The 13,198-nt window shown below is 35.6% G+C and overlaps 1 pseudogene; it reads right to left on the bottom strand.

Annotated features, from left to right (window-relative positions):
* Window positions 1-12,081: 12,081 nt before the first annotated feature.
* LOC112480432 lies at window positions 12,082-12,200 on the bottom strand (annotated as a pseudogene).
* Window positions 12,201-13,198: the final 998 nt, after the last annotated feature.

Genomic DNA, 13,198 nt, shown 5'->3' with positions numbered 1-13,198 from the left:
ACTTGAAAACCCATATCCAAAAAGATATTTGCACACCGATGTTCATAGCAGCATTATTCACGTTGTCCAGGACAAGGAAGCAACCAAATCATGTGTCCTACGATAGATGATTGGCTAAAGAAGCAGTGGTACATATATACAATGGAATATTACTCGGCCATAAGAAGAGATTAAATAGTGCCATTTGTGACAACATGGATAGACCTCAAGATAATCATGCTAAGCACAATAAGCCAGACAGAAAAAGTTGAAAACCTCATGATATCACTTATATGTAGGATATAAACCTAAAAAAATAATTTTTAGAATCATATATACAATGGAATATTACTCGGCCATAAGGAAAGATTAAATAGTGCCATTTGTGACAACATGGATAGACCTCAAGATAATCATGCTAAGCACAATAAGCCAGACAGAAAAAGTTGAAAACCTCATGATATCACTTATATGTAGGATATAAACCTAAAAAAATTATATTTTTAGAAAGCATCCCTTGGCTACAGTGTAGAAAATGAACTGGTGGAGGGAAAGAATTGAGGCAGGGACAATCAGGAGTAGGGATGATGTGAGAATCCATCAGAGAGACAATAGAATCGGGGATGAGAAAGAAAATAGTGCCTAAGTATCTGACTTAAGCAACTGGAGGGATGGTGTTTCCACAACAGAGGATAAAGTAGCTACCTCCAGTGAATATCTAGATCATGCAACTTCAACTGTTTTTAGAGGAGAATCTACCTTTAATCTGCACAAGCACCTGAGAATACAAAAATAGGAGCAATAAAGATTTTTGATAATGAAGTTATTGAGCAGAGTTGCCCAGTGATGCTCCACTTCCCACTGCTTGCAGAAAAGGTTATAGCCAAGTCTAGGATGCTGACTTTAAAATGCACTACCTGAACAGCCTATCTAGAGTTTGTTTTAATTTCAGGATTAAATTTAGCAGAAATTTGATACCACTTTAAGAATTTAGAGAGCCTTTTAGAAGGGATAGAGCCATCACTGATAGTCTCCCTTTCATTTTTACTGAATATGATTCAAATAACTCAATATTCTATGGCCAACCTAATGCTATGTTTTTATCTATAAAAGAGTTGAAAGAGAGTCTGAATAAATTATATCATTAGAATAATTCAGGTTCAAATACCCAAATAAAAAGAGGGAGAGACATAGAGAGCTAAAAGAATTTCTACATCTAAAATAATTTTTATAATTTAAGGAATTAAAGTACACTTTTCATACTCAGAATATAATTCACTTTTTAAAACCCATAAAAATTACAGCTTTTGTAAATTTTTAACTTTAAGATTAAGCTCTGTGAATTATATAGAACTGCATTTCCCATAATAACTAACAGTTCAAATATACTCCCTATTTAAAATGTAAGTTTGCAAGGTTGAACCATTACCTCAACCTTTCATATAGCTCTGTAAGATAACCAAGCTATATGTGCTACTAATAGATATAATTATCATTATTGTTTAAAAAATAAAAATTCCCATAAAGACTACAAAAAATAAAATCATTTAAATGGTAAAAGAATAAAAAGATGAGTCATAGACTGGGAGAAAATATTTGTAAATCATATACTGATAAAAGACTTATATTCAGAATACATAAAGAACTCTCAAATACAGTTAATAAAAAACAAATAACCCAATTAAAAAAGTGAGTAAAAAAATTGAATAGACACTTTACAAAAGAATGTATGTAGATGGCAAATAAGCACCTAAAAATTGTGCAATATAATTAGTCGTTAGGGGAATACAAATTAAAACCACAATGAGATATTGCTACACACCCATTAGGATGGCTAAAATTAAAAAGACTGAGCATTCTAAGGGATGCTCAGAATGCTAAGAATGTGGAGGAACTGGAACTTTCATACACTGCTGGTAGGCATGCAAGATAGTACAAGTTTCTTAAAAAGTTAAACACATCTGCCATATGACCCAGCCTAAGAGAAATAAAAGCTTATGTCCACACAAGGACATGTACCCAAATGTTCATAACAACTTTACTTATAATAGCCCTAAAGTGGAAAGAACCACATGGCATAATTGCAAAATAATTATTCTGAGAGAAAATAGCCAGACAGAGAAATTACATAGGGTGCCATGAAATCCTAGAAAATGTGAACCAATCTACAGCGGCAGAAAGCAGATCAGATGTTTCCTGGAGTTGATAGGGAAGGTGCAGAGCGGCAGAAGGGATGGATTGCAAAAGGACGAGAGAAATTTTTGGAAGTGATGGATATGTTCATTATCTTGATTGTGGTGATAATTTCATGGGTGTATATATGTGTCAAAACTTATTAAATTGTACACTTTAAATATGTGCAATTTACTATATGTCAATCGTACCTCAATAAAGCTGTTAAAACTGAAAAAAAAAATAGGTAGTGATCAGTATGTGTAGTTCAAGTAGAGCTTAAAGAACAATCAATATTTAACCAAGATAGTATTTAAAGATCAGGTATGTGTAATAAGTGTGAATTTGACTTTCAAATAATGTCTAATATTTTTCATGGCAACTGCAAGGGAGTTACCTGATTTATTGTTACTTCGTCTTTACCCGACTGTAAACAAGGTGAATTAATTTTCTTGGTGACCCAGAAACCCTGGCCATTTCCTCCGAGGATGCTTTTAACCGTGAGAGCTCTGCATTCCAAGTCCTACGAAAAGAAATTTGTGAATTTAATACAGAAATTGCATGTATTTCTTATTTCATTTGAGTTTTTGAGATGGCTGCAAATGAATTTTTCCTTGTTTACCAGTTTTATGGTATTAAATAAATCTTCATTTCTTCATTCATCCTTGAAGACACTATATAAGTTTAATTATCCACATACATGAGCCACAGTCAACATAATAACAAAAAGAAATAAGAAAAATGATCAGAACAATATATTTTAATGTACTGGGGTTTAGCTTCCAAATTTCTTGAAACAAAATTTGAAGATACTATGGCTAGTCCATCAATCCATAAAACAGCTTTCTAAGAGAAATACATATCATGAACTTCTGATACAAGATAATGATTGAGCATGTGTATTTGCCTATTCTCTTTTTTAAGAGCCTATTGAAATGGCCATAAAGAAGTAAAAAAGAAAGAAAGAAAAGAATAAGCCTATAAGGGTAAAGAGAAAGGGAAGGAATCATTAGCATATGAAAGACATCGACAAATACCTGGATTTGGGGAAGAGGAAAGGAATAGGTTGAAGGGAGTAACAGACCTGGTTGTCTCCAAGAAGAAGGGTTCTAGATTCAGGGTACAGTTCTAGGCAGGCTCTGGGCTAATCTGCAGGTATAGAGGACAAAGTTCAGAAGTGGACCTGAAAAGTGGGGACTTAACTAAGGATCTCTTTAGAGAATAGTTATACCCATCATCCCTATCTCCGCTTCCACTTTTCAATGCAGAACAAACAATACTCTTCCTTCTACCCTGACATTTATCCCCACTCTCCTTTCTAAAGAAATGAAGCAAACAGATTCCTAGGATGGCAAGTCATGCTCCAGAGTAATTTCCCCAATTCTAGAAGCTGGAAGTCACCAGAAGCCTGTCAGTCATTATATCCTGTCCCTTTGTCAAAGTACAAACAGGCAACCAAGGATCACAGAACGTGTAAGTAAAATCAACAGCACAAAACAGAAGGATCCAAATGAACAACCTTCAAAAGGAACAGAGAGAATTTAGGAAACAGAAAAGAGAACTGGCTAACATTTTTATTCCAGTATCCTTATGGCTATCGATGAAGCTACTGCATCCATAAAATGAGGTTTGGAAGCTATCAAAACAGCAAATTAAAACAAGAGGTCAGATGATTCAGAGAGACAATGAGAGAGTGAGAAATATCTGTAAAGAAAGTAGATTCCTTGTAATATAATAATTAAAAAGCAAGATATTTTTGAGGATATGCTGAAAACACATTTGCCTTTTAGGCTGGAAACCTTCTCCTTCAAGTAGCACAAAAATTTCAGCTGGCTTTGAGCCCATAGAGAAGAACATGCAGTGAACAGAATTTATAAAGCCATAGTAATGCAAATGCTGTTCAGTGATAGTTTAATCAACATATAGACCAGCTATAGGAAAAATTATTTGACAGGATGAAAAATAAATGCTATCAGCCTTGACAATGTGAATGGTACACTGTCAGAAGTAGGAAGCAGAAAAGAAGCAGTAAAGACGGAGGGAGGCTAATAGAACCGTATCCTCTTCTTTCACAGAATCAAGAGACTGTCTAAACAGTGGGGTAGAAGAAGGTTGGAGAAGGAAGGTAGCTGGACAGCAAACACAGGCCTAATTATCTTGTTTATATTTAAAATGATATATTAGCATCTAATTAGGGAGAATACAAATGAGCCATATCCTCATCTTTCACAGCAGGGACCCATTAAACACTAGAATTTTGAATCAAGAAATAGAGGAGTAAGCCTATTGTTTAGAGTTGTAATGATAACTCTGAGGAACTTTAAACAGCAATGGATAAAGGAAGATATTTACCTCTGGGGAGTGGGAGTGATGGGCTAAAGGCCAGATTTTTTCCCAAAATTTTTTCACAAAAATAAAACTCTTCTGGAATATTTGGATTTTTTTTACCATGTCTTTGGATTCTTTTCATACATGTTTTTTAAAATTCTAAGGTGGATGGATATACTTCACGCGGATTTAAGCAGGATCAATTACCTATCAAATATTATGAGAGGCTCTCGTGACTTGAGCAACTTCACATACTTTATCTCATTTGATCTACACCTAAGGGGAGTGTAGGGGCTGCTATCCTCTTATACGAGTGAGAAACCAAGACTTGGTGTATTTAGATCATTTCCCGCAGGCACAGAGGTGATGAACAGCAGATGGTAGAGCCAGAGCTGGAGAATATTGGACACCAAATCCAATATTCTTTCCTCTGTCTAAGTGGTTCTCAAAAGTTTGGCTTAGTTTCAGCACTCCTTTAAACTCTCAACAAATTATTAAGAAGCCTAAAGATATTTTGTTTATCTAGGTTATATATATATTGATATTAACTGTATTAAAAGTTAAAACTGAGATCTTTTAAAATGTTTACTAATCCATTTGAAAACAAAATTAAAAGCTCATATGATTATTTAATAAAAATAATCACAATTTCTAAAACAAAAAATAGTAAAAATGGGGCCCTGTTTAAAATATTTGTAAATCTCTAGATTGAAGAAAGACCTGCGTTCTCATAACTGCTTCAGCATTCATTGTGTTGTGATAGCACACACATCAAGTAGCCTCTGAGAAGACAGTACTATACACAGAAAAAGAGCAAATAATTTCTTAGTATAATTAAAAATATAGTTTGATTTTGTCAACTCCTTGAAAGGGTCTCAGGGACCTCCAGGGGTCTCCAAACTATACTTTGGATTCCACTCCTTTAGGAAACTTTCAATAGTCTCCCTGAGAAGAATTCGATCATCTTCACTGTCGTTTCCATTCCTTGAACCTCAAGTTAGAACTAATTTTATCGTTCATATGGTAGTTGTTGACAAATCCATCTCCTCTACTAAGCTGTCAATTTATCTGTGTGTTCTAGCTTGCACCTAGTGCCTACTGCTGTGATGTATACCTAGGGAATACTTTAGACACGTGGAATAAATGAATAAATGGAGTCCAGAAATGTACCACAACAACTAAGGAGCAAGAGTATGATCTACAGTGCTCTGATAGAAAAGTAGGGCAACCAGACTAGAATGTGACAGGTCCTTAAATCATATCCTTTCATTCAGCGTCATTTCATTATAACATTGATGAGATGCCGTAAGAACTTAACTCTTGTTTATATCAATTACTCTGTGGTAAAACTGATTTTGTTATGTATCGTTTCGCTTGAAGTCGCAGAACCTATTGACTATGTTAAGTGAGGACTTATTGTACAATGACACTATTAAGAGAAGAAGAATCTAGTAAATTAAGCTGAATGGGTTTGAATCTCATCTCTGCCACTTACTAGCTGTATGATTTTTTGAGCAAGATACTAAATGTTTCTATGTCTCAATTTCCTCATCTGTAAAATAAGGATAAAAATAATATCAACTTGTAGAATTATTGTAATGATAAAATGTGATAATTTACATAAAACAATTACAATTCCATACAATGCTTGAAGAATGATGAGCACTTACATTTATTATTACTTCTGTCATTGAATGAGCAAAGCTGTCTCAGTCTCCCCCATCTGATTAATAAGTGGGGTCAAAATGAGGGAAAAAATACCTAACTTGGAAGAGAGACTTGTTCAATAACGATTTATTCAATGAATTCCAAACATAAAATATCAGATTTTGAATTGAAGCAAATTTCCTCTGGCTTACTTGGAATTAGTAAATCACAGACCACAGAGAAAAATTAGAGTATGGACAATAGATGATTAGAGAACAAGAGGTGAAGCATACAATTCAGGGATGTTGATATAGATTTTTCTTATAGTGCTTTGATGCTTTGAAAGGCTTTTAATAGTGGTAATCAGTTCACTTGTTTGGATCTTGGTAAATACATGAAGACTCTTAAAATAGCACTGTATTCCAAAGTCAGCTTTTAATGTTATTGGAGGAAAATGGCGTAGGACAGTTCTCACTTCGAACAATTGGAATTAATGCCACACATTTGAAGACAGGTTTCTTAGTTTAGCTTTATCCTAAATTTATAGTTACGCTGAGAATAATTTATAGCAGTCAATCCTCATTTAACTCCTAATTTTAATGATGTGTAGTAGTGGTAAATATACATTCACATCATATATACTCAGATATACAAAGAAATAGTTTCTTTAGTTCATTATAACTTTTCAGATTGCTGCATTAGTCCCCACATTGTGGGGAATTGGAGGAGTGTGGGGGTAGCCAGTGGGTACATATTTTGTTAATCTGCAGATGTTAATCCTGTCCAATCATTTGCAGTCTTTTCCGATAATTCAGTTTCTGCTTGGATGACCTCAGATAAGTGCTCAGACATTCAGAAGCCACCTCACTCCTTCCGGGTGTAGGAAAAGGGCCTGAGGCTACTGAGGTTACTGTATCCTTATAGAAGCTGAGGGGAGATGCTGTGGGGGAGAGGGGGAAGGGCTGCTTCTTGGACTGGTGACTGCTGAGGTGTGACAGGTGCTATCTGGCTTTTGAAGGTGAAAACTGAGTTCTAGTGTTGAAGTTTGTGGTCCATCTCATTTGCCTCTAAGTCTTTATATTCTTTAGCCTCTCCTCTCTGTCCCTAAGCCTCTGCTGGTCTATGAGCTCTTTTTTGTATCCCTGAAACTCCCTCACCAAGCGTCCCCTTTATGGACACATATGTGGGCAGGAGGAATCAGTCACTCATTTTTCAACCCACACTGCTACCCCTATGCCATCTCTCTCATGCCGTTTTGGTTGTGCATCAAGCCAAAGACTGGGGCTTTTTCTTGGAGCCACAGCTTCTTCCACAATACCCTTGGAAAAGTAGGGCATTAATCCAAACATCCTTCAGTTTCCACGTACCTATCTAGATGTTTCTAAAACCTTACTCACTGAGCTTTCAACCTCACATGAGAGATATGGGTGAGAGATTGATATCTGACTTCCTCAAACTGCTTGTCTTCCTTCCCTTGGACCAGGAGGGACGGGCTTCAGCCTCTCTACTTACTCTATATCATAATGTCTTTTCTTCTTTGTCAGCCATCCTTGTAACTTAGCTATCTTAAAGGGAAGGGCTATTACTCTCTGTACTGTGGAAGAAAATCTGTGTATTGAATTCTTATGGATTAGTCTTGATAGTTAAAAAAATTTAGAAAACTCTTTTGGGACAAAAGTTGACTTAAATGACCATTGACTTTTGAAAATCTTATTTTGACGTCAGAGGCTAAATGCTAACCTTTCCTTGTCCTTTATATTCCTTCTATAACATTCTTAAATCCTCTCAAGGCAAATGGGTGCTTCTGGAAGAATTTTAAAAATATGGAGAAAATCATTCATATATCTCACAAATATTCTCCATTATAAGTGATTGTCATTACTCCAAATTTAGCCAATTATAATGGACAACATTGATTTGCATATTAACTGAGAGCCCTCTACTTTTAAAAGGCTGAAACAAAGAGTAAGAAATTGTTAGTGAAAAGCAGAATCAATTCTTTGGGAGTTTGAAAACTAAAGAAATGCTAGCTGAATATAGGAATACTTTTCAAGAGTTCCCCTAATTTCAATCAGCTAACTAGATAGTTGATGTTGAATGACCCATCATTACCTTAAATTATTCTTTTCAAAACTAGGCTCATAATCTTTCTTTAAAAAAAATCTTTCTTTATCTTTAATCTTGTTAATGGTACCACATTTCTTTGGGCATGACAACAATCCTTCAACCAATTTCATTCAAATCTCATTTGCTACACAGATGAGAAGTACTGTTAGCCACTGTGGCATGTCTAAGGCCCAAACTCTGCCTTCAGGGAAATTTCTATATAATGTCCCTATTTAATCAATCACCAAGTCAGAGACTTTTCCTTTGAAATGTGTCTCATACGTTCCTCTTGTTCCTCTTTTCTACTGTCACCGTCTCCTTGTATCTGAATCACAGCCAGGGTACCTCAGTGCCCCAGCCCCTCCACACCACCCTCCTCCTGCCACCCAGAACACAGCACCGTCTTCAGTTACTTCTTAACCCTGATATTGATGGTGTTCAATAAATACTTATTAAATTTAATTCAGTTTTCCAGTCCCCACTTACGCTGGTGTCTGACTGTATCCGGAGGTAAGAAGACCATCTATAATGCCAACATCATTTTATTCATGTGCAGCACCCACCAGTGCTTGCCCAAAATACACCTACTAGGTCATCCTGCTACTGCCATGACGGCCTCAGCACCGGGACAGGTAGATGACTCTTTGGATCATTCTGGCAATTTTCTATTCTTCATCTTTCTATGGAAGCCTTATGTGCATATAATAATTTCTTAGTGCCTTTTCCTTTAGTGTTTTTTTGCCAGCCACATAGTTAATCCTAAGAATATATTGCCCTTACTATCAATTTCATTCTAACATCTTGAAATATTGAAAAAGCCATGTTAAGGAATGGTGATACTATTATTTTAAAGACTGCAGTGTAATGTAATTAACGGTCATTATCCTGACTGAGGGAGGTGAGAAGGAGCAGTGCTCTACTTCAGAAAACCTCCCACTCAACCTTGCTCAGCTGTGAGTTCTTTGGTAATCATGAAAGACATAGAACATCACTTAAATATCTTCAGAGGAGTAGCAGTTTCCTCAGATGCACAACTGTTGGTAAATAAGCTTGACTATCTATTTTGAATGAAGGGAAGTCTTTCATGCCCACTGGCTCCCTGGGTTGGTCCCTGGAGGTAGAAAATGGGAAAAATTTTAAATGGAAGCCTGCTCTTTTCTTTTATAAAGAAGAATGTGGTAAAGGAGGAGATAAAGGCTAAGAAAGTACTCGAGCAAAACAAGATGCAGTCCCCAGTGTGGGGGTCCTCTGCCAGGCCCACCGGGCAGTTTCAGTTTTGTAGAGAGCTGTTTCATTGTCCTATTGTATACTCTGATGCTTTCGTCAATCTTTTTTTGATAATATTTTTAATACGTAAGTAACATAAACATCATACAGGAAAAAAAAAAAAAAACCAGAAATAAAGATGACAAATCTAGATAGATTCTCTAGATCAGGGATAGACAAATTTTTCCAGGGACAGATAATAAATACTTTTGGCTTTGCAGGCCATATGGTATCTATGTCAGCTACTCAGCTCTGCTGACATAGTACAAAAACAGTACATAAGTGAACAGGCATAACTGTGCTCAAATAAAACTTTATATATGTGCAGTGAAATTTGAATTTATTTAATTTTCAATGGGTCATGAAATGTTATTCTTTTTTATTTTTGTCAACCATGTAAAAAATGTAAAATCCATTCTTGTTCCACAAGCTGTACAAAGTCAGCAGCAGGCTAGATCTGGCTGGCTGGTTTCCAGTTTGCTCTAGAAATCCAGGGATTTCTGGGTTAAAGGTTACACAAGCAGTTAAGCTGCTGGTAATTTTGATAGTTACCTTCAACCATATTTTCTAGTTGCTAAATTTCTGAGTTCAGGCATTTAAATGGTCAGTAGTTTCATCCTGGACCACATAATTATTAAGAGATTATGCAAAAGAACTACCCTTGCAGTTTATTACCTCTGGCCAGTAACCATTTCCTTAAAATTGACTTAGACAGGCAAGACCATAGGAGAGGTCATCTGATCCAACCTCCTGTGGTTGCCATGTGAAGCAAGAAAAGCCCTAGTTAAAAAGTGTCTAGATAGGGCACTCCAGGATTTCATCATTTAACCTTAATCTTCCCAATCCAAACACATTTTATTCTAATTCTTCAGTTGGGCCTGAGAACACCTGGCCAGATGCCACCTTCAAACACAAAGATAATTATTAAGTTAATCCCTCTGCTTTTCTTTCTCTATCCTGGGTTGATAATGATGAACAAGAACTATTTCTTTTAGTGGATTGTGAAACTGAAGTACAAAAGTGCCTTTTCTCTGATTGCGTGGTGACTCAGAAAAAAGGAAAACCATGTCGCCTGCCTCTAGGGCTAACTGTTATGATCATAAATTAGTATTTGTTAAACATCTACTGGCTGCATTCCACTGCATGGAACACAATGGTAATTAGTCCCATTCATTACTATATATTTTTAAAAAAATTTTTTTCAGTTTACTAAATTGTATCCTAGTAGATTAGATTGCTTCAGGATATAAGTACAAAATTGAGAATATTCAATTAGAATACATGACAAGGCAGCAGCAGTTAAAAATCGTTCGTTAAAATATCAGCTTTACAGTAATGATCCTCAAAATCTAGAAGGGGCAGATCTGTAAGCTATTCTAAAGGCCAGAGGATTTAGTCAGACCAGGAAGGACAATAAACCCCCTACGAGGAAGAAACCCTTTCCTCAGCTCTCTACAGATGGCATTTGGGGCCCAAAATTTGCAGGCAGCTTATCTCATCTGCCAAAGTTTTTCTGAATTATTTCTTAATTTTAAGATAGGAAGAAAGCACACCTCCTGTTCTTATTCCATCTAAAAGTTAAGAATTTTTCAAATAAAAATACTCATTTAAGAACTCTTGTTTATATCTCCCCTGACCCCCATGCTTTATGTATTTTTATGAGATGTTTGTATAAACCAGGCAATAAACTACATCCAAAGAAAATAGCCATTTCTTTTTATTGGGCTGTCATAGAAGCTAAGGCCAAAGTTGCTAATGCTGAGGGTCACTAACAGATAGAGTGGTGTTACATAGTTTGGGGAATGGGGTTAGGAGCGAGGTTGCTTGTCTTTAGCTTTACAAATGAAAGAAGAAATCAAACGTGGGCTTAGTAAATATGTGACTGGTTCTAAATCATATGGAGCTGTTTGTACTACAAAGAGAGGAGGTAAATTCGAAATTTCTTTGACCAGATTTTTAATGATCATACAAAAACAGGATGAAATGTAATCGGGGCAAGTATAAAATGATATACCTAGAGAGAAAAGAAAAGCCAATCGAGAATACATGTGCAATATGGAAAAGGACCAGTTAGGCCTCAATACAATAGAAAAGAACTTGGGCTCGTATTTGACAGTGAAATAAATTAAATCAATAAGAGAATGTCCCTGGAAAATAAGCTGAGATAAATTTAAAAATTCAATTCTGTATAGCTCTGACTGCATCCCCTTTCAGTCATTAATGTTAAAAAACCACACATTGTTGTATTGTGTGTACGAAATCATAGATAACAATTATGGTTTTTAGTATGTTAGATAATATGTAAATCAAGTAGAAAACAAAAAGCAGAGATACAAACCAGTTACAATAGTACTAGCTTTTATAATTGCTCACGTATTTATTTTGCTAGAGATATTTATTTCTTCATAAGCCTTTGAGTCCAATGTCCTTTCTTTCTAACCTGAAGGACTCCCTTCATGAAGAATGGGTCTAGTGGTAAATAACTCTTCCAGCTTTGGTTTATCTGAGAATGTCTTAATTTCTCCCTCATTTTTGAAGCCTAGTTTTGCCTTTAAAATCAAGGATTCTTTTTTTTTTTTTAAATGCCTACAGCACCTGGTATTCTCAGGTGGTCTCTCATTCAAGTACTAACCAGGCCCGACCCTGCTTAGCTTCTGAGATCAGACAAGATTGGGCGCATTCAGGGTGACATGGCCATAGTCAAAATCAAGGATTCTAGATTGGCAGTTTTTCTTCTTCAACGCTTTGAGTATGTTAACCCACTAACTTCTGAAGAGAAACCTGCTCATGATCTTATTGGCAAAAATATAATGAAAGCTATCTTCCTCTTAGGTTTATAGATGTCCATAACGTACCTTATCATGTGTTATGCAACAGAATATTTTCTTATAGTATCATAATATCATATAGTATCATAATATAGCATCATTTTGAGACCAATCAGCGTTTAAGGATAAGGAATTGAATGTTTTAACAGTAGACGCTATAAGGTCTATAAAAGACAAAAATTATTAGATTTTCAAATTATAAATGAAGCATCCTCTAGATTTTAATTTATAATAAAGTAAATGCCAATCTTTAATATCCCACATAAACAAAAAGCTCTTTGGGATCCCTTTTTTTTTTTTTTTTTAATAAAGGGGTCTCGATACCAAAAATTGAGAAAACCTCTGTAGTTTATCTTCAGCTATGATTGGTTTGTGTTTTGCTCTGATCTTATAAAGCACTGGTATGATGGAATTACAAAACAAAACAAAACTCCGATATAAGGCCCCGGTAGGGCTGAGGTATTTCATCGTAGCCCAGGAAGCTGGTTTTTGGTGACTTGGACCTCTTAGTGTGTTTTCTCCCTTTTCCCCCACTTTATTATTTTTTTTTCCTTTAATGGAATTCTTTTCTTTTTTTATTTTATTTTATTTTATTATTAGTTTCAAGTATGCAGTACATTGGTTAGACATTTATATAGTTTATAAAACGATCTCCCTGATTGTTCTTTCTCTCCTCTGGTTCTACATCTAGCCATTACATTAATGCTGACTGTATTCCCTATGCCGTGCTCCCCATCCCCATGACTGTCTATCAACCACTAATTTGTACTTCTTTAACCTCTTATTCCTTTCTCCCAGCCCAAACCCCTCCCCTCTGGCAATCACCAGATTGTCTTCTATATCTGTGAGACTGTTTTCAATTAGTTTGTCCT

Source organism: Pteropus alecto, unplaced genomic scaffold, assembly GCF_000325575.1.
Source record: "Pteropus alecto unplaced genomic scaffold, ASM32557v1 scaffold103, whole genome shotgun sequence".
Taxonomy (NCBI): domain Eukaryota; kingdom Metazoa; phylum Chordata; class Mammalia; order Chiroptera; family Pteropodidae; genus Pteropus; species Pteropus alecto.
The sequence above is the reverse complement of the archived record's forward strand: the minus strand, read 5'-3'. Positions and strand labels throughout refer to the sequence as shown.